The 23,378-nt window shown below is 39.1% G+C and overlaps 1 pseudogene; it reads right to left on the bottom strand.

Moving 5' to 3' along the window:
• Positions 1–21,704: 21,704 nt before the first annotated feature.
• LOC123934599 lies at positions 21,705–22,343 on the bottom strand (annotated as a pseudogene).
• Between the last annotated feature and the right edge of the window lie 1,035 nt (positions 22,344–23,378).

Here is a 23,378-nt window from a genome sequence, read left to right as displayed (position 1 = left end):
GACTATTTCCTTTGCTGCGCAGAAGCTTTTGATCTTGATGAAGTCCCAAAAGTTCATTTTCGCTTTTGTTTCCTTTGCCTTTGGAGACATATCTTGAAAGAAGTTGCTGTGGCTGATATCGAAGACGTTACTGTCTATGTTCTCCTCTAGGATTCTGATGGATTCCTGTCTCACATTGAGGTCTTTTATCCATTTCGAGTTTATCTTTGTGTACGGTGTAAGATAATGGTCGAGTTTCATTCTTGTATGTATAGCTGTCCAGTTTTCCCAGCATCATTTATTGAAGAGACTGTCTTTTTTCCATTGTATATTTTTTCCTGTTTTGTCGAAGATTATTTCACCATAGAGTTGAGGGTCCATATCTGGGCTCTCCACTCTGTTCCACTGGTCTATGTGTCTATTTTTATGCCAGTACCACGCTGTCTTGGTGATCACAGCTTTGTAGTAAAGCTTGAAATCGGGTAACGCGATGCCACCAGTTTTGTTTTTGTTTTTCAACATTTCCTTAGCAATTCGGGGTCTCTTCTGATTCCATACAAATTTTAGGATTATTTGCTCCAGCTCTTTGAAAAATACCAGTGGAATTTTGATCGGAATGGCATTAAAAGTATAGATTGCTCTAGGCAGTATAGACATTTTAACAATGTTTATTCTTCCAATCCAAGAGCATGGAACAGTCTTCCATCTTTTTGTGTCTTCTTCAATTTCTTTCATGAGTGTTCTGTAGTTCCTCGAGTACAGGTCCCTTACCTCTTTGGTTAGGTTTATTCCCAGGTATCTTATGGTTCTTGGTGCTATAGTAAATGGAATCGATTCTCTAATTTCCCTTTCTGTATTTTCATTGTTAGTGTATAAGAAAGCCACTGATTTCTGTACATTGACTTTGTATCCTGCCATGTTACTGAATTGCTGTATGAGTTCTAGTAGTTTGGGGATGGAGTCTTTTGGGTTTTCCATATAAAGAATCATGTCATCTGCGAAGAGAGAGAGTTTGACTTCTTCCTTGCCAATTTGGATACCTTTTATTTCTCTTCGTTGTCTGATTGCCATTGCTAGGACTTCTAATACTATGTTGAACAAGAGTGGTGAGAGTGGGCATCCTTGTCGTGTTCCTGATCTCAACGGGAAGGCTGCAAGCTTTTTCCCATTGAGGATGATATTTGCTGTGGGTCTTTCATAGATAGATTTTATGAAGTTCAGGAATGTTCCCTCTATCCCTATACTTTGAAGCGTTTTCATCAGGAACGGATGCTGGATTTTGTCAAATGCTTTTTCTGCATCAATTGAGAGGACCATGTGGTTCTTCTCTCTTCTCTTATTGATTTGTTCTATCACATTGATTGATTTGCGAATGTTGAACCAACCTTGTAACCCAGGGATGAATCCCACCTGGTCATGGTGGATAATCTTTTTAATGTGCTGCTGGATCCTGTTTGCTAGGATCTTGTTGAGAATCTTAGCATCCATATTCATCAGTGATATTGGTCTGAAATTCTCCTTTTTGGTAGGGTCTTTGCCTGGTTTGGGGATCAGGGTCATGCTGGCTTCATAAAAAGAGTCTGGAAGTTTTCCTTCTGCTTCAATTTTTTGGAACCGCTTCAGGAGAATTGGTGTTATTTCTTCTTTGAAAGTTTGGTAGAATTCCACAGGGAATCTGTCAGGTCCTGGGCTCTTGTTTTTTGATCACTGCCTCAATCTCATTACTAGATACTGGTCAATTCAGGTTGTCAATTTCTTCCTGGTTCAATTTTGGAAGTTTATAGTTTTCCAGGAACGCATTCATTTCATCTAGGTTGCTTGGCTTATTGGCATATAACTGTTGGTAATAATTTCTGATGATTGTTTCTATTTCCTTGGTGTTAGTTGTGATCTCTCCCTTTTCATTCATAATTTTATTAATTTGGGCTTTTTCTCTTTTCTTTTGGATTAGTGTGGCCAATGGTTTATCGATCTTATTGATTCTTTCAAAAAACCAGCTTCTAGTTTCATTGATACGTTCTACTGTATCTCTGGTTTCTACCTCATTGATCTCTGCTCTAATCTTGATTATTTCCCTTCTTGTGTGTGGAGTTGGTTTGATTTGTTGTTGATTCTCCAGTTCTTTAAGGTGTAGAGACAGCTGGTGTATTCTGGATTTTTCAATTTTTTTGAGGGAGGCTTGGATGGCTATGTATTTCCCCCTTAGAACCGCCTTTGCTGTATCCCATAGGTTTTGGACCGAAGTGTCTTCATTCTCATTGGTTTCCATGAATTGTTTAAGTTCATCTTTGATCTCCTGGTTGATCCAAGCATTCTTAAGCAAGGTGGTCTTTAGCTTCCAGGTGTTTGAGTTCCTTCTGAACTTTTCCTTGTGATTGAGTTCCAGTTTCAAAGCATTGTGATCTGAGAATATGTCAGTCTTTTGGTATCGGTTGAGTCCTGCTTTGTGACCCAGTATGTGGTCTATTCTGGAGAAGGTTCCATGTGCACTTGAGAAGAATGAGTATTCTGTTGTTTTAGGGTGGAATGTTCTGTATATGTCTATGAGGTCCATCTGGTCCAATGTTTCATTCAATGCTCTTATTTCCAGATATTTTTTTTAATAGGGGTTTTGTGAAAGTCAATAAATTTCCAGGGTGCAGTCAAAAATGACTTCTTAATAGTATTATGAGAAATTCTGGTCAATGGGGACTAAGAAACCTGCTAGTGCTCACTGAAATCAATCTAAAATTGAACAGTCTCCCACTGAGGTAATGTTTTAATGTTTGTCACATAATCCTTAAAGATTAATTTTAGAGGTAGAGATTTCAACCATGAATATTATCAATGGAAAATGATTTGTCTCCAAATTTAACACCTGCCTGTATGAGGAAATGTTATGAAATGAACCCTCAGTGCTTGCAAGCATACCCATGGCTCCTGTTGCAACAGGGTCAAACTCAGACACACTGGCCAAAGATCACTCTTGCTTTTGCACGGGCTTTCAGTCCAGCAGTATCTAGGCTATTGGCAAAATGGAAAATGTCTAAATTAAAACCATAGAATTTTAGAGTAGAAGGAAACCCTATCAGTCTTTCAGTTTAATGTCTTATCCAGTCTAGAGATCAATTTTCATCCAGCTGTGCAAATACTTCCATTACTGGGAAACACTTACTCCTGTCCAAGTCAGCTAATTCTCGAGTTGGGCTATTCTAATTCCTTTTTATATTGTCTCTGTCTCTGCCTCTGCCTCCGCCTCCCTAAAGCTGCCACCATTAGTCTCAGTTTCACCAAATGGAACAAAAAAGAATAACAATGACTCATTTGAAAAATTTCAAAACCTCATTTCAAAAATGTTAAGACTGGGGCACCTGGGTGGCTCAATTAGTTGAGCATCTGGCTCTTGGTTTCAGTTCAGGTCATGATCTCACGGGTGGTGAGACTGAACCCCTTACTGGGCTTCATACTCAGTGGGAAGCCTGCTTGAGATTCTCTCCCTCTGCATCCCCTTCCACTTTCACGTGTGTGCTCGCGCGCTCTCTCTCTCTCTCAAATAAATAAATAAATATTTTTAAAAATTATTTATTTATTTATTTGACAGAGAAAGATCACAAGTAGGCATAGAGGCAGGCAGAGAGAGGGGGGAAGCATGCTGCCCACTGAGCAGAGAGCCCAATGCGGGGCTCCATCCCAGGACCCTGAGATCACGACCTGAGCCGAAGGCAGAGACCCAAACCACTGAGCTACCCAGGCGCCTCTAAATAAGTATTTTTTTTTTTAAATGTTCAGATTGTTCACATATCTGTGTCACCAGAGAGACCCACACTACCTACTGTGCTTCTTTTATTTATTCATATCTATATTAGAATAAGAACCTTAGAAAGGCACACATTTTCCAAGTGATGTCTGATCATTTCAGAATACCATGGGAGTTCTCTGTCCATTAATCTGGACATGACACTCCCATTAATTTAGAATAAGATTCCATTAAGTTTTTCCAATGGCTCAGTTAACACTGTTAATTGATATTGAGCAACAAACTCCCCTGGGTGTTTTTCACATTAATTGCTGTCAAACTGGGTCTCCCCTATCCAGTACCAGTAATCGATCTTTTGGACTTTAATGCAAGGCTCTTGTGTTCCGTTAATAGGCTTTGCCTTGTTGGTTTCACCTCATTATCCTATCCCATAGGGTCCTGTAGTACTTATGATTGCATGATCTGAGGTCTCTACCAACCGTCCTCTGCAGAAAAGAGTTAACAGGTCTAAGAGTGGTATCCTTAGAAAGGCCTGCTTGTAAACTTGGCCCTTGACTGGTGTCTGGGAACCCAGAGGGTTCTTAACACTCCCTCATTGACAAGAGTGTCCATTATACTTAGATTGTTTGTACAATATGTTTTATTTCAGGCTCCTGCCCTCTTTCTCAAAGTCTGGACTTTTACTACTTGATAGGCAGAGGGTTCCTTCGTTACCAGACTCCAGTGAAAACCTTAAAATGAATCTCAAAGGGCTTCCCTGGGCAGAAACATTGCATGCATGTTGCTGCATTTTTGTTGCTGGGGGGACGAGGATGCTCTGTGTGAGACTTCATGGGAGGCAGAGAGCATAAGAAGGCCTGCACATCGATTCCACCAAACTCCACCTGTGTCTTCTCCCTTTAAGTTCTGGTCCTAAATCCTTATTGCACTGCTGTGATAAATCTCAGTCTGGAGTACAACCATATGCTGATACTTGAGAGTTCTTTTCCATGAGTCCTTGCAGTGAATTTCTGAGAGTGGGTGTGGTACTGAGGATCCCTGACAGACCACCTGACTTTGAACTACCTGCAGATCAGAACTGCCTATCTAACAAGCATGGGTGGGAACTAAAGGATGACTATAACAGCCCAACTTTTATAAGCTTAAGACTGTGTCTTCACTTGTCTGGGGTGAGAAATACTGACAATGAATGTTTGATAATAGCATCCACGATCCAATAAAGCAGTGCTTCCCAAATGTGTTGTGAGAGCTCTCATCCGCAAGACTCTTCTTGATCCCAATGTCAAGTATTTGGGGGCATTCTCAATACAGTAGACTCTGCCTAGACTTTCTCAGCTTTCCACAGCAGGGTGCATCACTGACCCACTCCCTGAGCAAAGAAGATGTAGTTTCTCTTTCCTTTCTATGACTCTTCCAAATACACAAAAGAAACACAGGGGTGCCTGGTTGGCTGAATCAGCAGAGCATGTGACTCTTGATCTAGAGGTTGTGAGGTAAGCCCCATGTTGGGTGTAAAGCTTACTTTCAAAAAAAGAAAAAAAAAGAAATGTAGATAATAATAGAAAAATGATCCCTCTAACTCCCACCTGAAGGTACTAGATGTAACATTTTGCCATACTTGTTCCAGTTCCTTTTTTTTAAAGGAAATTAAATATTTTTGTGACACAAGCTTTTTCTCTATGTTTATTGAGATATTCAAAGCCCCCTTCTTCCCAAGAGGTAACTATTACTTTGGGAGTATAGTTTGTTTCTTATCTATGTTTTCACACTTACCATCTGTGAAAGTAGAATAGTTTTAGATGTGTTCAATCTTTACAGAAGTGTTCTTATTGTGTTATAATGTGATTTTTCCTATAAGTTGCTTTTTTTAGGGGTATAATATTTCTCCATTTAGATTCATGTAGTTTTGGTTCATGTATTTTCACAGATAGGCTGCTAAGCCTGTTAAATGTGGAAATCTTTCTAAGACTGAAACTCCTTTTACATCTTGGGCAATCATCTAACTTTTCAAACAGTGTTAAATATGTTTTAGAGCTTAGAAATGGTGATCTTATTTAACAATAAAACTATGGTAATTAATTACTGTCCAATATGGCGATGTTTGTGAATGTTGTTTTGGGGGGTATGTGTGTGTGTTTTAAAGATTTATTTATTTATTTATTTTAGAGAGAGAGAGCAAGAGAAAAAGCACACACACGTGCACACATGGGAGAGGAGCAGAAGGGGAGACTCTCCAAGCAGACTCCTGGCTGAGAGCAGAGCCCATCGAGGGGCTCCATCTCATGATCCTGAGATCGTGACCTGAGCTGAAACCAAGAGTTGACACCCAAACGACTGAGCCACCTAGGCAGCTCTGATGTGTTTTTAAATATTGTATCAAAGTGCTATGAAGAAGGCTTGAATAATTACGATTCTTCATAAAGGTATGTGGTGTAAGCTTTCTTTCAGAGTGATTATATATGACAATCATTTATTCCTTTGGTCTCACGGTTCACAGTCTTTGTAGTTTAGCCTCCAAACTCAGTAAGTGTTCCTCTGGCTCAGTAGATACAAAACCCTGGCTACTGTGAGAGTAGCAGAATGGAAGCACTCTGCATATTTTTAGCAAGATATCAACAGCTCAAGATAAGGAAAACGGACACACTGGGAAACAAAAGCGGCCATGGGAAAACTTGTGAAATGCTCTCTCCTTGCAAGCCTCGCCTTTCCTATTTTTCTCATGCAACCTTCTCTCTTCACACTATTGTAAGCATCCTTTTCCCTGAAGTTTTCCAAACAGTCTTCTCGACCCTACTTGTGCCCTGCACCCAATCCCAGATACCCCACACACTTGTTCTGTGCTTTTGGACAAGTTATTCAACTTCCCTGAAACTCCATTTCCTCATTTCTAAAATATAAGTAAAGCATTTAACACACAATTTTTAGCACATGATAGGCAGTCAATAAACATTTATCATTATCATTATTTCTACTATTAATGGTAGAACTTCAGGTGTTTTATGATGTACTTGTTTGAGGCTTTCCTATAGCCCTCAAGTTACACCAGGAGAACAAACATCATGTCCCAAGTGGCAAGCCATGGATGAGGCAGTGGAAGCTACCCGCCCCTTGGTGTAGGCAGAGTACCGGCAATAATAGAATTTATTGACTGTAGACAATTTAAAATAATAATAAAACTGACTAAACTCTGTCTGCATTTTATTATCATTCAGTACAGCTAAACAGTGGAAGTAATAAGCCTTCCCATAGGGACAGATGCTCCCACTGCCTGGCCTTTGTACACCATGGGGCTGGTCTTGAGGCATAATATTGCCTTTTTTCCAGAACAATTCCAAAATATTGTGTGGGATTCTGATAGTAAATTGAGCTCACTTTGAAGTTCAGATCCATACTGATTCATTAATTTTGGCTAAGCACCAAAGACTTTGCTAACTGTTACTGGTTTTATCTATTAAAAAAACCCAAAAAACTAGCAGTGAAAATTTTTCTTAGAAAATATCACAGGGGCGCCTGGGTGGCTCAGTGGGTTAAGCCGCTGCCTTCGGCTCAGGTCATGATCTCAGGGTCCTGGGATCGAGTCCCGCATCGGGCTCTCTGCTCAGCAGCGAGCCTGCTTCCCTCTTTCTCTCTCTGCCTGCCTCTCTGTCTACTTGTGATCTCTCTCTGTCAAATAAATAAATAAAATCTTAAAAAAAAATCACAAAGTCCAAATTCGTGTTCATAAATAGAGATTTTTGGAAGACATAGTCACATTCATTTGTTTATGTACTGTCTAGCTACTTTTGCATTACACCAAGAGATTTTAGTAATTGTGGCACAGATCATGTGGGCTGCAAGCCTGAAATATTTGCTATCTGAACCTTCACAGAAAAATTTTGCTGACTCCTGAACTAAATATGTGTATATATTGAGTTAATGATGTCATTCTTAAGTTGAAAGATTATACATGTATCATATATAGGATAAAAGAAATGTTAAGCAAAATAATCACTGTAAGTAGACCTTTTTGAATCACTGTTATTTATTTAAAGTAATCTCTACACCCAGTGTGAGGCTTGAACCCACACCCCAAGATCAAGAGTATATGCTCTACTGATTAAGCCAGCCAGGTACCCTTTGAATCCCTTTTTAATCTGCCTATTGATTTTAATATTTCAGAGGTCAAAAATCCCTGAGGTAGACCATCATCTTTTGTAGTCACTGCTTATTAGAAGATCCACCATGTGTTGACTTGATATGTCGAAGTTAAATGTGAGCTAAAGGAAGCCTGAATATGATAAAGACAGAATAATTTTCTTTCCCAGGTTAAGTAACTAAATTGGAGGCCCTACAAGGTGACTTGGCTTGTTTTGTATGTCCTCCATAAAATTTTTAAAATGTTTTTTAAATGCCTTTATATAGGACATACACTTGCTACTTTACCACATAATAATTCATTAAAATTATTATTATTAATTCTGATCAGTGAGGCTATTATTTGTTTTGTTTGCAAAACACCAGAAATCCCTATATTTTGCTCTTTATATGTGGGGGGGGCAATGTTTTAACACTAACATTAAATTAAGGAAGAACGGTATTTGTTATTACAGAGGATGGGCATGAAAGTAGTTTTTGCTTGCTTCTTCCCATCCCTCCAACCATACTTCTTCATCATCTAATATCTTATATTAACCCACCCAAGCAGTTATTGGCAGATATATTCTAGTTGTAGTTTTTAAAGTTTGGATCCCCAGGTTCTAGATTTCCAGAATATGACTCTGATACAAGATATCCTTTTATAGAATTTAAGTTTTAAATCTGTTACATAAGCATTTTTACATATAGCAGCCAAACATCAATATGCCTTCCTTAAGTAAACTAAGAATGAGATCATTCAAAATGTAAAATCTCATTTTTCTCATGGAGTTTAAACTTGAAGTTTACCATTAAAAGGTAATAAATAGTGGCTCATTGAAAAGTGTACTATACTGAATTCAAGTCACTCTCTTGTATAAGGGGGATTCAAAGATGTAAGAGTCTGTCTCTATAGTCACATCCAAACAGATAAGACAAAGTATGATAATTGCTATATCATAAGTACAAATAAGGTATAATGGAATGGGAGTATGAGGGATTATGAACAGGAAATATGAATAAAGAATAATAATTAAAACTTTCGGGGCGCCTGGGTGGCTCAGTGGGTTAAAGCCTCTGCCTTTCGCTCAGGTCATGATCCTAGGGTCCTGGGATCGAGCCCCGCATTGGGCTCTCTGCTTGGCAGGGAGCCTGATTCCTCCTCTCTCTCTCTATGCCTGCCTCTCTCCCTACTTGTGATCTCTATCTGTCAAATAAATAAATAAAATCTTAAAAAAAAAAAAAACTTTCTAAAACCTGGGTGCCTGGGTGGCTCAGTGGATTAAGCCGCTACCTTCGGCTCAGGTCATGATCTCAGGGTCCTGGGATCGAGTCCCACATCGGGCTCTCTGCTCGGCAGGGAGCCTCTTTCCCTCTCTCTCTCTCTGCCTGCCTCTCTATCTACTTGTGATCTCTCTCTGTCAAATAAATAAATAAAATCTAAAAAAAAACACTTTCTAAAACCTAAATATACACTGTCTACAAGAAATTCACTTCAAATATAATGGTATATGTCAATTAAACTGGAAAGGTGCAAAATGATATACCATACAAACACTAATCAAAAGAAAGCAGGACTGACTATATTAATGTGAGATAAAGTGACTTCAGAGGAAAGAAAATCATCAGGGATGAAGTAGGACATCATATAATGATAAAAGGATCAGTCTACCACAAATGTACCAAGTCTACATATATGGATACACCAAACAACAGGGCCATAAAATACATAAAATTAAAACTAATATAACTGCAAGAGAAATAGGCAAATCCACAATTATAGTTGAGGATTTCAATACCTCCCTTTCAGTAAGCTGATAAAACCACTAGATAAAAAAATCAGTAAGTATATAAAAGAACCAACACAACCAACAGCCAATGGGATCCACGTGACATCTACAGAACATTCTACCCAACAAAAACAGAATACACATTCTCTTCAGGCGCACAAGGAATATTCACTAAAGTAGACCATATTCTGGGTCATAAATAAGACATTAACACACTTAAAAGAACTGAAATCTCTGTAATGGAATTAAAATAGAAATTTTTAAGAGAAAGTTAATAGGAAAAATCTCCAAACATTTGGAAATTTAAATACAACACTTCCAAATAATCCAGTGAAACAAAAGTCTCAAGTGAAATTTTAAAAATAAATTTATAAAAGGAAAGAAGGAACTAAAAATGCATTTCATCTCTTCTAGACTTGCTTCCCTCCTTACTAACCCTTTCCAGTGATTATTTGGGCACAGTTTTGTTTTCAGTGTCTTGTCTTATTTTGTTTTTGTTTTTTTGAGCGAGCAAGCAAGAGAGAGAGAGAGAGAGAGAGAGAGAAAGAGAAAGCAGGGGTAGGAGCAGAGGGAGAGAGAGAATCTCAAGCAGGCTCCATGCTCAGTGCAGAGCCTGACAGAGCTTGATGTCAGGACCCTGACTGAGATCACGACTTGAACCAAGATCAGAAGTCAGACACTTAACTGACTGAGCCACCCAAGCACCCCTAGGCACAGTTTTGAATGTGTGTGAAACCACTTGAGCTAATTTACACATATCACTAAAGCAACAAATCCCTTACTATTTGCAAAATGGACTCAGGTAGTACTATACAAAGTTAGTTAATACTGGTCCTAGTATATAGGAAGGGATGGGGATTCAAAGAAATAGCATGAGAAATGGCAAGAGGAAGGTATAGTGCCTGAATCTCTAAGGGGGTACTGCTAGTCATGCGATTACAGCCAGTAATATATGGAGACAAAATGCACAGAAACTAAATCATCCCTATTCAAATCTCTTTGCAGATTATGGTTGTGTGTGTGTGTGTGTGTGTGTGTGTGTGTGTGTGTGCATGTATGGTCATGTTCTTCCCCAAAACTGAGTGAGAATTGAGAAGAAGTCAGGGAAAAAAGGGATGTGGACATATCACATATCACCAGGATTTTTAAAAAGATTTTATTCATTTATTTGACAGAGAGCAAGAGCAAGAGCTAGCATGAGCAGGTGGAGGGGCAGAGGGAGAGGGAGAAACAGATTCCCTGCTTAGGGCAGAGTCCCAACATGGACTGGATCCCAGAACCCAAGATCATGACCTGAGCTGAAGTCAGACGCTTAACGGATGGAGCCACCCAAGTGCCCTGACACATCACTAGGATTAAGAAGTAAATCTGACAAAACAATGAACACTGTTATGCTGTAAATAAGCAAATAAAAATAAATAAATTAATTAAAAAAAAGAGTACATTTATCATGATGAATACTGAGTAATGTATAGAATTGTTGACTCACTGTATTGTATACCTAAAGTAAATATAATACTGTACATTAAACTTATATTATTTGAGATGGTATGGTATACAAAACAAAGTAAGAAAACCAACAATAAAAAAATAAAGTAAAAAAAAAAAAAGTAAATCTGACTACTCGACAGTCATTTATTAAGTCCCTACCAGATGCATATCATTGTATTAAGTGCTACAGAGGCAAAAAAAAAAAAAAAAGAAAGAAAGTAAGTTCTTTCAACAGCTTTATGACCTAACTAAATTAAATGTGAAGAGAAGAAATAAAGATGGTGGAACTCTATTACACAAACGACCCAAATTAGTCACAATCCCTTCCAGGAAGATTACAGTTATCAATTATTAACCTGGCATGTCCCAACCATGGAGCTAACAACAAGGATTTAAAATGGGGTGAAGATCTAAAAGGGTGTGAGGAAGTAGGGAAAAAGATAAAAAGGGGGTGAAAGGAGAGTGAGGTGGTGATTTTATTAAATAAAAGTTAAAAATACTTGTTATGGTTGAATTCACAGATGAATGTGAAAATTATACCAAAGTTATTACTGATGACCTAGAAATTGTAGTTCAACTAGTCAAATACTATGGGAAGTAGCAGAAAAGTTTGCAAAAAGGACAAAAGTAAAAACAAACTAACAAAAAGGCTTTGATAACATAGAAGAGGCTGTTTAGAATAAACAAGGCAATGTTAAAAACAAAAAGTTTATTTGTTAAGCATGTGATAATTAAGTGGAGTGAGATCAGGGTATTTTTCTTATTGTTCTTGCATCCCACATATATTTCAGGCCATTTGTAACTTTTACTGGAAGAGTCAACAGTCAATGACATTATGATGATTCTACATGGTCAGTTTCTCTTCCCTTTCCAAGTTTACAAGCAAGGAAGTTAAGTAAATCACCTATTGTTGTTTAGAATTATTCACATCTGCAGTAGTAAGTAGGTACCTTGAGATAAAAAGAAAGGTGTTAAAATACTGCCAAATACAGGACTCCTTTACCTGGGGCTCTTTTCCAAGATTTTAAGAGTTAAAAAAACTTGGAACCACCCAAATGACAACACAGAGGCTATCATCTGGCCCTAATTTTAAGAGTGCTCCTGTCTTGTAGACATTTGCATGTTTACTGTTTGCGCAAAAGAATTGTTTAGATTCATGCATAATTAAAATTTAACTCTTTATAGCATGGATCCATGTTATTATTAAAGAATAAACATGGAATCTCAATTTTAAGTTAATTTTGGTTGTCAGTTTACTACAGATTCAAAACCCGAATACATTTTATTACAGGAGTATTGCAAACATTACTTTGTGCTAGTGACCACTTGATCAAAGGTTATCTACCCAGAACTATTTATTTATTTGTTTATAAAGATTTACTTATTTATTTTAGGGGGGAGGGGCAGAGAGAGAATTCCAAGCAGACTCTCCGCCCAGCACAGGGTAAGAAGCTAGACCTGGGGCTCAATCTCAGGCCCCTGAGACCACAAACTGAGCTGAAATCAAGGTCAGATGCTCAACTGACTGAGCCAGAACCTTTTAGTATAGGAATTATAACTGTTATGCTTCTGAGGAAGGATCTCTCTTACTTGTCTGACACTAGCATACACATTGGGAAAGGCCCTGGCTTGATACTGGGTACTGCTTGACACAAAGAAACTACAGGATACTACTCTTACCATGCCTTAGATTTAGCTTAAACTTCCCTTTTTCTGGTTAGTCCTAGAAGGTCTCATTTCACTTGTCTCTCTCCTTGCTGCTGGCTTTCTGTCACGTGATGTAGGGGATGACTTAGCCTCATCATCCTGCTAGCCCCAGGCTAGCTTGAGCTTTTACAATGGTGGTGATTACAGAGCTCCCTAGAGCAGCAAGAGCAGAGGGGGGAGGGGAAGAAGGAGAGAGAATCTCAAGCAGGCTCCCCACTGAGCATGGAGCCTAACATGGGGCTTGATCTCACAAACCTGAAATCACCGCCTGAGACTAAACCAAGAGTTGGACACATAACCGACTGCGCCATCCTGGCACCCCTATAAGAGGGCTTTTATTAAACACTGCATAGGGACCCTTTCCTACCAGGAGAGGTGCACTAGGATACAAGCATGACATTGTAGAGGCATATTGTTGGTTTCTAATCAAATTAGTTTTGTCACCATCTGGGCCTCAGTTTATTCACCTGGAAAATAGGAGGTTACTTTTATGAAGTCTTTCTCAACCTATGGGCTCTGCTGGTGGGATGGAATCAGCACTCTGTCAACCATACACACAGAGCAGGGGCCCTGAACACCCCCAGTTCTGGTTAATACGGGAGGCAGGACCAATCACAACCAGTGTCTGGTAACAAGCTTACCATTTCACAGATGCAAATTTGAAGTTCAATGACACAAGTATAGTAGCCGGTAGGAATCCAAAATCCTGTGCACCAAAGAGTTCCACTCATCTGTGACTGCTGTTGAGTCCACGTGTTAGAAAATGTCTGTGTAGCAACACCATGTAGCTGAAATGACTGTCCACCTGCATTCTGAAGTTCATCAGGTTGATGGGATCAGGAGGGAGTGTCCACCACTTTTTTGGTCCAAGATCTCTCTGAGAATTTGTTACTAGTGCCCGGGGCCATCAGTCCTCCAGGCCATGTGCATATGCTGAAACTACACCTTGCAGTGGGCAAATGATTAGGAAGCCTCTGTGGGTCTCAGGGGCCTTGGGAAACTTGCTCGCTCCCCTTCCTGCTGACTGGCATCATGGTATCAGTCCTCGTTGTCTCATCCACGCCAGTTAAGCCAGTCAACTTGGAAGTCAATTCCTCACCTACAGGTATATTCTGCATCCCCTTATGTTTTCTTCCCTCGGATTGTTTTTTCTCCTTATTCCTCAGGGTTTCTGAGTTGACTAAATACTTGTCAATCTAGAGTCACATTAAGAGATTTTAAAATAGGGGCGCCTGGGTGGCTCAGTGGGTTAAAGCCTCTGCCTTCGGCTCGGGTCGTGGTCCCGGGGTCCTGGGATCGAGCCCCATATCAGGCTCTCTGCTCAGCGGGGAGCCTGCTTCCTCCTCTCTCTCTTTCTCTGCCTGCCTCTCTGCCTACTTGTGATCTCTACCTGTCAAATAAATAAATAAAATCTTAAAAAAAAAAGAAAAAATTTAAAAAACAATTAAAAAAAAGGGATTTTAAAATAGACCTGGGAGTCCCAAGTCTCACAGTCTTTACAGCTGAGTCCAAAACTTTGCTCTACAATATCTTTCTTCCTTCCTTCCTCCCTCTCTGCCTCCTGATCTTAGAAGCACAAGAGCAAAGAGCACTTGAGTTCCCCAACTGCCATGGGGAACAGATCTTTTTTCCTGACTACATAGGACCTCTATGATATGGTTGTTCAAAACTAGTGTTCCAGACTTCTCTCTTTTTGAGCAACTGAACAAAGGCTGTGACTCTTATTGGGGAAATAGTCCAGAAGGAGTACTTTATGCTACAAGGAACATAAAAACTGTCTTACAATGGTTTAAACAAAGTTTATTTTTATCTCATAACATAAAGTCTGAATGTATGTGCCGGCTGACCTTGATTCAGAAGCTTGACAATTTCAGAACCAGCATGAGCTCATTTGACTTTTTTCTCCTATCTGAATACTTATAAGATGGCTGACCCAGATCTATATATTTAGCAGATCCACCATAGTATAAAAAGAGGATCCAAGGGGTGCCTGTGTGGCTCAGTCCATTCAGCATCCGACTCTTGATTTCAGCTCAGGTCTTGATCTCAGGGTCATGATATCAAGCCCTAAGTCAAGCTGTTTGCTTAGGGCTAAGTCTGCTTGCCTCCTCTCTCCTTCTCCCCTTCTGTTCCTTCCCTTTGCCCCTCCCACTCTGTCACCCCCTTGTGCTCAAGTACTTTCTCTCTCCCTATTAAATAAATAAAATCTTTTTAAAAAAGATTTATTTATTCCAGAAAGAGAGAGAGAGCGTGCAAACATGAGTGGCAGGGGGTGGGGGAGGGGCAGAGGGAGAAGCAGACTCCCCACTGAGTAGGGATCCTGAAGCAGACCTCAATCCCAGGACCCTGGGATCATGACCGGAACTGAAGGCACACCCAGGAGCCCCAAATAAACAAAATCTTTTTTTTTAATTTTAAATTTATTTTTTTAAGATTTTATTTATTTATTTGACACAGAGAGAGAGAGCAAGCACAAGCAGGCAGAGCAACAGGAGGAGAGGGAGAAGCAGCCTTCCCACCAAGCAGGGAACCTGATATGAGGCTCAATCCCAGGACCCCGGGATCATAACCTGAACCAAAGGCAGACACTTAACCAACTGAGCCACCCAAGCACCCCTAAATAAAATCTTAAAAAGAGAGAGAAAGAGAGAGAGAATCCAAAAGTTAATGGTTCCCAAAGAAAGATTTCCCAAAGCTGAGTGATACAGGCAAAGAAAACAATTTTCCCTGTACCCTCCTAGGTTCTTGGTTGAGACCCCCCTGTAACAAAAGATTAACTGGAAAAAAACGGAAGTTTAAGAACATGTATACCTCCTGTACACCTGGAAGAGAAACTGAGTAACTCCCTGTAATGGCCAGAGCCACCACCTTAAATAATACCTCCAGCTTAAGACAAAAGAAGATGTTGGGGGGTGGGGAGCCGGTTAAGGGAGGCTACCAGGAAAACCACAGTAAACAAGGGTAAACTTATTATGCTGTTTTATGTCTTTGCCTTCTCCACTGATTTAGTCATCCTCCTCTTTCCAGGTACAAAGAAGGAAACACCCTTAACATATGGAGATTTTCTTCATAGAAGTTTCCCTCACGAAAGGTAACTTCTACTCTGTTTTCAGAGCTTTTCTGGTGTCTAAAGTTTTTCAGGACTAATTTATGCCAAAGACGCATATTTTGAGGTGGCAAATTCTACTCCCCTTCAGTGACCAAAGGCAAGTTACTAAAATCTCTGAGACTCATTCCTTTCTTCAGCAAATATTTCTTGTTATGTGGGGAGCACACACATTAACCAATCCATAATAGTCAGTGTTCTCAGCAATCATATATTGCAAACTTCTTTCTTACAATGTATTTTATTCCGATGAAGTTTCAAAAGTAGATACCAAACACTTTTTAAAGTGCAGTTAACTTAGAAAAATAGACAAATCCTCTAAAGGTTTATGAATAAAACAAATTTTTAATGTAATGAATATTTTAAAATATTTTAGGGGCTCCTGGTGGCTCAGTGGGTTGAAGCCTCTGCCTTCGGCTCGGGTCATGATCTTGGGGTCCTGGGATTGAGTCCCGCATTGGGCTATCTGCTTGGCGGGGAGCCTGCTTCTCCCTCTCTCTCTGCCTGCTGCTCTGCCTGCTTGTGATCTCTCTCTCTGTTAGATAGATAAATAAAATCTTGAAAAAAATATTTTAGATAGCAAAGAAGTCTTACTATTTTTGATGTAGACCAAATATGTAAAGTTGTTCTATAACAGGTGTATAACACACTGACAATCCACTTGGATTTACAGAATACTTACTTGGAATAGAATCTGGTGAGAAAAAAACTCAAGTAAATTTTAATGCAGGTGTTTCAATACTACCACATGCAATATCTCTATTCCTGTTGAAAGCCTTTTACAGCCTGCTACATCAAAATATAATGCAAAATGAAAATTCAAAATGCAAGATAGTTATTTTCCCTTTTGTCAGAATTCTATAGCAGCAAAAATCACATCCACTCACGGAACTGAATGTTCAGGGGGAAATAATGTCCCTGTCTAAAGGTGTTCAGTGTTTGGTGTTGTTAAGAGAGAAGATGAGGCACATTAAAAATTTTAAGAGTTCATTTGAGCAAAAATCAATTTGAATCTGGCAGTGCCCAACGAAAAGTGGCTAGGAGCACTCTGCCATAGGCACCAAGAGAAAGACTTCACAGAGAAAGTGAAGAAACAAAGAAATGATTTGACTGGCTTAAAGCCCTGTTGGCTGTGTGTGCTTGGTTGTCCTTCGGTTTTGATTACATAATCTTGAGGCATTTACAGGCTTAGATTTAGTTTGCTTATGTAGGCCGCCACGACATGAAAGCCACCTCAGTCTAACGGCCTTGTTTAATCAGTTTAGCACTGTCAAGGCCAGTACTTCTCCGGTGGCTAGAGTTCCACGTGGACAGGCAGAGGCAGCACCAGTACCATGACTGAACCTACTCAGAAACAAATTTCTAGGACTTATACTTTTCGGGCCTGATTTTTTTTCTGCTCATGAGATAGTGATGTTATGTTTAAAGAAACCCCCCTTCTGCTTTAACCTCGCCACTCAGACCAATAGAATCAAAAGGAAAACTTGACAAAGTTTGGAAAACAAAAATCACAACTAGAATCCTTCTTGTGGCCTTTGCAATACTAGAAACACTTTCCTTTTGCTGTCACCAAAGTCATGGTGAGGGCGGATTAGCATCTGTAGAGTAAGAAGCAACGACTTGAGCTAGGACTCTACAAGTCTAAGAGGAAATGCTTTGGTAACTAGCAGCCCTGTAAAATCACCAGATTTATTCACACTCTGAGAAGAAGATACATCTGGCTGCCAATACAAACACTGTAGCACACAGAATTTTAAATATTTAAATAAAAATCTATGATGGGGCGCCTGGGTGGCTCAGTGGGTTAAGCCTCTGCCTTCTGCTCAGGTCATGATCTCAGGGTGATGGGATCGAGCCCCGTAGGGGCTCTCTGCCAGGCAGAGGTGCTCCCCGCCCCCAACCCCTGCCTCTGCCTGCCTCTGTCTACTTGTGATCTCTTTCTCTTTGTCAAAAAAAAAAAACTTTGATAATGTCATTGTCCAAAATTTTTTTAAGGCCTGAAGATTAAAGCATCATATGATTAACTGCACAAGGGAGCAAGAACCCTCCACCCCTTGACTGTGATCAGGTACAAGGAGCAAGATCATAGACTCTGAGAACTGAGGACTTCTGACGTGGAGAGGGAAGGGGAGGGTGGGTTGGGGAAAAAGTTGCTTACGACAGACAGATTTCTTCTCACTCATCACATTTGGCTCTTGAGCCAAGTCAAGAAGATACCATCCTCTCCCATTCTCTCTCCTTCCAGTTTTCTTCCTCCCCTCGACTCCCTGGCCTTCTATGTAAATAAGTAATGTTAACATTAATGTTTAGGTGTACCTGGTGATAAAGTATTTATCACAAATAATAAAGGCCATTATGTGTCTCAAGTTACCAACAAACTTGTGATTTGTGTCTAATTAGTAATCTGTCTTTGGGGTATGATGATATTTGGTCTAAAGCCTAGTTTGAGGAGAAGGAGGATTTCTGTTGAAGAAAATGAATAGAGAAAAGTGAGAACCCATTTGTTTGAGAAAATAAAAATACTAGAAATGAATATGAAAATGAAACCTAGTTGAATAATGTAAGCTAATTCCTTCTGGAATTAAAAAAAATAAAGCTTACAAGGTTTAATTTAAAGTTGAGAGGCACTGGAGTGCCTGGGTGGCTCAGTCGGTTAAGCATCTGCCTTCGGCTCAGGTCGTGATCCCAGGGTCCTGAGAGAGAGTCTCACATCCCGCTCCCTGCTGAGCAGGATGTCTGCTTTTCCCTCTGCCCCTTTCCCTGCTTGTGCTTGCTCTCTTTCTCTCTAAAATAAATAAATAAAAATCTTAAAAAAATAAAGTTGGCAGGTACTAATATAACACTATATGTTAAAATTTGTTTGTTTAATTTAATTTTATTTTTTTAAAGATTTTATTTATTTATTTGAAAGACAGAGATCACAAGTAGGCAGAGAGGCAGGCAGAGAAAGAGAGGGAAGCAGGCTCCCTGCTGAGCAGAGAGCCCGATGCAGGGCTTGATCCCAGGACCCTGGGATCATGACCCGAGCTGAAGGCAGAGGCTTTAACCCACTGAGCCACCCAGACGCCCCTGTTTGTTTTATTTTAGAGAGAGAGAGAGAGAGAGAGGCAGAGCACAAGCAGGAGGGGCAGAGGGAGAGGGAGAGAGAATCCCAAGCAGACTCCACACTGAGTGCAGAACGTGATGCAGGGATTGACATGGTCCGTCACAGGGCTCAATGTCAGGACCCTGAGATCATGACCCTGAGGTCACAACCTGAGCCAAAACCAACAGTTAGTTAACTAACTAACACTGCCACCCCGGCACCCCAGTAACCTTCTAGGCAGTATCTAGAAACCAGCTTTGTTTATAAATGCTCAATGTAACCCTACAGAATGGCTGACACAGAACTTTGGATTAGCTTAAAGATTAACTGTGAAATGTTTCACGCTGGTCTTTTCTCTTTTTTCACCAGTGAATATTCCACTCTTTAAATCCACAAATAATGATAGATGATTTCAGTCTTAATTAGATGAAATTTTTTTTCTTTTAAATCCCATATGTATTTAAGAATCTATTAAAACTGAGTTATGGGGCGCCTGGGTGGCTCAGTGGGTTAAGTCTCTGCCTTCAGCTCAGGTCATGATCTCAGAGTCCTGGGATCGAGCTCCACATCGGGCTCTCTGCTCAGCAGGGAGCCTGCTTCCTCCTCTCTCTCTGCCTGCCTCTCTGCCTACTTGTGATCTCTCTCTCTCTGTTACATAAAGAAATTTAAAAAACCTTTAAAAAAAACTGAGTTATTAAAAAGAGATTTTTTCAAACAATGATTTTCTTTTTAGTGCAGTGGAATAAGAAAAATAAGTAACAAAAATACTATCAAATCTAAACTCCTTCAAAGCCATCAAGAAATTCAGCAAGTGACAATAAAAATCACAGCTCTGAAATACAGACTGTAGGTGAATTTAAAGCTTCTTCTGTCTGGAAAATCTTTCAGTATATTTGTTGTGCCTTAATATATTCTAAACAGTCAGCTGGAGTTTACTAAGTCCTAGGACCCAAATGAAAAAAAAATTTTTATTAAAGGGGACGATCCTTTTTGTCCCAGGAGAAATAAAATAAATTTGAGTATTGATACAAAAAGAGTCAAACTGAAGAAAACCTCTGTGAGGGCTCAATATAGTCTTTTAATATCAGCAACATGAAGGAAGATATTGTACTCATTCCTATTTTATAAATATATACATTAAAGAATAGGTAGAATACTATATGTCTAGTCATTCTATAAATTCTGTATACTTTCATGGTTTTCACTGTGGTTTCCTTTAACTTATTTTTATTGGGATAAAGGTGGCAGACTCTCATGCTACAACATGAATATAAATAGTGGTTTTGAGAACTATGTTTGTGATAATATTTTGGAATATATTTTTTAACCAAAATCTTCACATGTTAAAATTACCTTGAATGATGCATTTCAAAATAAAAATCTTTATGGATGCCTGTCTGGCTCAGTCAGAAGAGCGTGCAACTCCTGATCTTGGGGTCTGAGTTTGAGCCCCATGTTGGGTATAGAGATGAATAAAAAATACATAAACTTAAAAAAATCTTCAGATTATCCGTAGAACGCTTTAAAGATATTATTTCTGCTATATACACATACAGTCTCCTAACAATTTAGATAGATTTATATGCTGATAAAATGTCAAATAAAGATTAAAAGATAAAAAGGAATTTCAGGGGAAAAAAACTTGGTTGTTCCTATACCACATATGCCATTTATAGTTAAAATAGCAGTGAGGGTTTTTTTTTTTTTTTTTAGATAGATAGATCAGTTGATCGACAGACAGACACAGAAAGATTTTAATCTATAAAAGCACTGCCATACCGACTTGAAATAGAATACAAAAATGATACAAATGTTCTAAATATTAAGAACAACTAAAAATGTCTTTTTAAAGTTTCTAAATTGAAGTGAAATGAAACTTATCTGACTATGTGATTGTGTGCTAAGAAATTTGGTTTGGAAACTTGCTAACAAATTATTGGCAGAAATTCTCATTATCTATTATGGTGTCATCAGAAATAGACTCAGTCAATTTCTTCAGCAAAGAAACAATAGTTAAACTAATAAAGTGCAGTTTGGTTAACCACATTTTACAACGAAGTGTGACTTTGTGAAAACAATAGGTCTTAGAGTACGTTAAAGTTAGGTATGCTCTTGAGTTCTTGCTTTAAAGCCAATCTACCCTTGAAACAATTTTATCAGTAAACAAAGATAATGGGGTTTTTGTATCCCGGTGTTTGTATTAGGGTGTTTGTATTACCAGCTGTATTATTAGTTTGCTAGGGCTGCCAGGGTAACAGAGGACCACAAACTAGATGGCTTAGAAAAGCAGAAATATATTATCTCACAATTCTGGAGTCTAGAAGTTCAAAATCAAGGCACTGGCAGGGTTGGTTCCTTCTAAGAACTGTGAAGAAAGGATCCATTCTAGGCCTCTCTTTTTGACTTATAGACACATCACCCTGATCCCTGCCTTCATGTTCACATGGCACTCTTCCTGTGTGTACATCTCTGTGTCCAAATTTTCTTTTTATGACACCAGACATACTGGATTAGGGTCCACCTTAATGACCTCTTCTTGATTACATTTGCAAGGGCAGTATTTCCAAATCACATTCTGAGGTATTAGTACTTAGGACTTCAACATATAAATTTTGGAGAGGACACATTTTGACTCAAGTCTTTAACAGACTGTCAATAAGATAACTCTTTCAGTAGATGAAGCAAGAGGGCAACGTGTTACAGAAATCTTTCAATGAATTCCACTAGTGGTGCCAACTTTCACCTATCAATGAAACTGAACTTTGGAACAAATAAAAATAGTTAAAGGATGTGTTGTGGCAAGTCTTTCCTGGCAGCTGCATCACAGAATCAAAGTGTTGATATTAAATATTAATATCATAATTAATCCATATTAAATATGGATTTAAACCTTGAACAAATGCTTTAGAATAGTCTTTACCACAGATACAAAGTTTTGGGAAAATGGAACACCAATCTTAAAAGGAAAAAGGATTTCATGGTCAAGTTAACCCTGAACTCAAACCATCAAAGAGTCAATATATTTTGGAACAGAACCTTTGGCTGGGCCTTAATATTAATAGCATCTTCCCAGTGATATTCAGATCTTGGACCTGCAGACATGACTAGACAGCTTGCTTCAGTGCAGAGTTCTAACCTGCTTGAAGAAATCTACATTGCTAACTGTCATCTGTTGATTGAGGTCTTCTTCCTCTGGCAACATGACTGCTCTTGTAGTAGTCCCACTTCCCAGAGTGCTTCTGCATGTTTTAAGTGTTCGTGCTAATGAACTCCTTCAGGGATGTTCTTCTTTGACTTAAATGCATTAGAATAATGGCTGCTGAAGAGGAAGCTCATCTTTTCCCCTCCCCAGGGAAAGGCCATTAAACTCCAGTGCAGTCTGTATTCAGAGCCAGCACTCAGGCAGCCAGGAGGGATAGACAGTCCTCAGTCTCTGGAAGGTAGAGCCCAGGCTACAGTTGCTCTGAGCTTGAATCAAACTTGATGCAGATTCTTGTGCTGCCTCTCCTATCTCACCAACCAGCTACCTCTCACAAGAAAAGGCTTCATTTACAATGCAATTATAATTTTTGGTATCAACCAAAAATTTGGTATCAAGCAAACAAATATATAGTTATGATTTGTGGCAAGTTATATGAAGAGAAAGGAAAAAAAATTCTATAAAGAACCTCAGTGTCAACAACTATAAAATGTGATAATATGTTCTATGTTTCAAGGATTAGACGCAGTGGTGCATGAAAAGCACTTTGCACAGCACCTGGTGTTCAGTAGATGGTCAACACTGTGAGCCATTTTGATATTAACTTTTTGTCTTGGAATTCCAAACTATAATGTCTTCTGTACTGCAATGTTTGCTGATTTATAGTGATAGATTTGTTGAAGGAATTTATAGTCTATTATTATTATTTACTGCAGTTAATTTGCCAACTTGTTATTTAACCCGTTGATAAAGAAGAATTAAGTATATGTAGGTTCTATGTCCCCATAAAAGCATATATAGCTTCTTCTTATCCACACCAATCACAGAGTTCCATTTACTCTATTGCTCCCGGATAGAGCTGACAAATTATGTGATATTACCTATACTATTTCCTGCCAAAATGCTAATTGATATTATTGATTATTGATTGATATTATTAACATCATGCAAAAAATTGGACTGACATCTAAATCTTCCTTGCTAGTTTTTATGATCAGTTATTTACTTAGGTCTGTGTCATTTTCCAGCCATCCTGCGAAGTCTTAATAGTTTGATTAACTTCAGCTTGATGCCAGTCTTTTGTTCACTTGGAAAGCATTCTTGACCCAGGGAACTAGGAGGGAGACTGTTGTCACTGGCAGCCTCTGTGCCGTTCCGAGAGGATTGCTGTG

This window comes from Meles meles, chromosome X, assembly GCF_922984935.1.
Source record: "Meles meles chromosome X, mMelMel3.1 paternal haplotype, whole genome shotgun sequence".
NCBI lineage: Eukaryota > Metazoa > Chordata > Mammalia > Carnivora > Mustelidae > Meles > Meles meles.
Note: the sequence above shows the minus strand (reverse complement) of the source record. Positions and strands in the feature narration are given on the sequence as shown.